The following is a 3,164-nucleotide window of genomic DNA, read 5'->3' as shown; positions in this document are numbered from 1 at the left end:
CTAGAGACTGCCATATCAGGAGATCCATCCCATAATCAGCTTCCAAACGCTGACACCATTGCATACACTAGCAAGATTTTGCTGAAAGGACCCAGCTATAGCTGTCTCTTGTGAGACTATGCCGGGGCCTAGCAAACACATAAGTGGATGCTCACAGTCAGCTTTTGGATGGATCACAGGGCCCCCAATGGAGGAGCTAGAGAAAGTACCCAAGGTGCTAGGGGGATCTGCAACCCTATAGGTGGAACAACAATATAAACTAACCAGTAACCCCCGGGGCTCGTGTCTCTAGCTGCATATGTATCAGAAGTTGGCCTAGTTGGCCATCAGTGGAAAGAGAGGCCCATTGGTTGTGCATCTTTATATGCCTCAGTACAAGGGAACGCCAGGGCCAAGAAGTGGTAGTGGGTGGGTGGGGGAGTGGGTGGGGGTCGTGTGGGGGACTTTTGGGATAGCATTGGAAATGTAAATGAAATAAATACCTAATTAAAAAAAATAATGATGATGATAACCAAAATATTAAGTACTCCACTGTGACTTATGACCTCTCCCACCATATTTTGAGGAGTTTTATAGTACAATACATATGTTTCCTCTTTTGGAATGGAATTCAAATGCAATAAAAAAAGTGGCTGGTTACTATTTTTACTGTTAGGCCACTGTTGTAGAAATTAACACACTGTTTTGGGCATTTTGGTTTCATAGTTTTGAAGGTTTATTTATAGACAAGACTACTAATATCTTTTTCTCCTCAAGTAACCTGTAAATTTTCTGTGAGTTTAAAAGCTAGCTGAAAACGCATCCAAATAAGTATATTTGATTTGTCTGTATCATGCAATTGATACCTGTAGTTTCACCAATTATGTCTTATCTTCTTGCTCTGGTTGGAAATAAAGAGTATTAGGATGCACTTATCTTGACTCAAGGAGTCCTGGAGCCTCCACCCCTAAGACACCAACACCTCCAAATCTATGGAGGTATTCCACACTTTTTACTGAGTTTCATTTATACTCCATGGGAGCAGCTTTTTTCTACATGTTCAGGGTTATCTCACTTGGAACTTCTTTTAAAAATGAATTATGTTTTTATTTTTTTACAAGATACTAGTTTTCATATAACATTTTCATACCTACTTTGTTTTAGTTGATATTTCTCTGTCTTTTCATCACCTCCACTCCTGTCTATTCTCTGACTGAATATGTCCATGTCTCCATATCTATCTTCTCCTCTACTTTCATTATTCCCTACATACAATCCTTTCTCTTAAGAAATACTCTTCTGAAAGATGATATGATGCTACCATGATCCATATCCAAATACCACCAGGAGAGAACTGACATTCCCAGGAGTGCCAACACACCTGTGAGCACAGATACAATCACCAGTTCTCTTCAAATTCCTTGCACAAAAGGACCCTCTCAGAGCCATCAAGACAAAGGAGCCAAGGAACAGCCAGGGACAGGATCCTTCTGTTTTCTGTCAGCACCCTGGAGCTGACCCTGTGGCACAGCTCTCCATAACAAATTCCTCCCAGAAAGAACTGATCTCCCATGAGTACTGGCACATAGGCTTGCAGGAAGGACAAAAAACAGTCAGAGACAGCAAGATCAGCTAAAACCAGAGACAAGCAGATGGAGAGAAGCAAGGACAAGAACTTAAGCAACAGAAACTAAGGCTATTTGACATCCTCAAAACACAGTACTCCCACCACAGTGAGACCTGCATCTCCCCACACACCAGAAAAGCAAGACTCTGATTTAAAATAACATCTCATCATGATGATAGAGGACTTTAAGAAGGACATAAATAACTCCCTTAGAGAAATACAGAAGAACACAGGTAAACAGGTAGAGGCCTTAAAGAGGAAACACAAAAAATCCCTTAAATACTTACAGAAAAACACAAACAGGTGAAAGAACAGAACAAAACCATCCACAATATAAAAATGAAAATGGAAACAATAAAAAAAATCACAAATGGAGACAAACCTTGAGATAGAAAACTTAGGAATAGAACAGGAGTCATAGACGCAAGCATCACCAACAGAATACTAGAGATAAAAGAAAGACTGTAAGGTACAGAAGATACCATAGAAAACACTGAAACATTAGTCAAGGAAAATGCAAAATATAAATAGCTTCTAACCCAAAACATCTAAGAAATGTTGGACACAATAAGAAGACCAAATCTAAAGATAATAGATATAGAAGAGAGGGAACATTTCCAACTTAAAGAGTTAGTAATATCTTCAATAAATTATAGAAGAAAACATCTCTAACCTAAAGAAAGAGATTCACATAAACATACAAGAAATCTACAGAATTCAAAACAGATTGGACCAGAAAGTAAATTCCTCCTACCACATAATAATCAAAACACCAAATTCACAAAACAAAGAATACTAAAAGCCATAAGGGAAAAAGATCAAGTAACATATAAAGCCAGACCTATCAGAATTACACCAGACTTCTCACCAAAGACAATGAAAGCTAGAAGATCCTAGGCAAATGTTCTACAGACCCTAAGAGAACACAAATGCCAGCCCAGACTACAATACCCAGCAAAACTCTCAATTACCATAGATGAAGAAACCAAGCTATTCCATGACAAAACCAAATTTACACAATATCTTTCCACAAACCCATCCCTAAAAGGAATAATAGATAGAAAATGCCAACACAAGGAGGGTAACTACACCCTAGAAAAAGCAAGAAATCAATCTTCTTTCAACAAACCCAAAAGAAGATAGCCACATAAACATAAAATAACATAAAAAATAATAGGAAGCAATAATCACTACTCCTTAATATTTCTTAACATCAATGGACACAATTCCCCAATACAAAGACACAGACTAAGAGACTGCATACATAAACAGGACCCAGCATTTTGCTGCATAAAGGAAATATATCTCAAGTTCAAAGACAAACACTACTTCAGAGTTGATGTCTGGAAAACAACTTTCCAAGCAAATGGCCCCAAGAAACAAGCTGGAGTAGCAATTTGAGTATCCAATAAAACAGACTTTCAACCAAAAGTTACAAAGAAGGTAACATCAAGAAAAAAAAAAAATCGAATCACGCGGGACCTGACACTGCTCTGGTTGGGGAGGCAGAAATCCGGCCTACGTAGGGCCACAAGCCTCTTCCGGTCAGAAAAGCACC

This window comes from Mus caroli, chromosome 1 (assembly GCF_900094665.2).
Source record: "Mus caroli chromosome 1, CAROLI_EIJ_v1.1, whole genome shotgun sequence".
Lineage (NCBI taxonomy): Eukaryota > Metazoa > Chordata > Mammalia > Rodentia > Muridae > Mus > Mus caroli.
The sequence above is the reverse complement of the archived record's forward strand: the minus strand, read 5'-3'. Positions refer to the sequence as shown.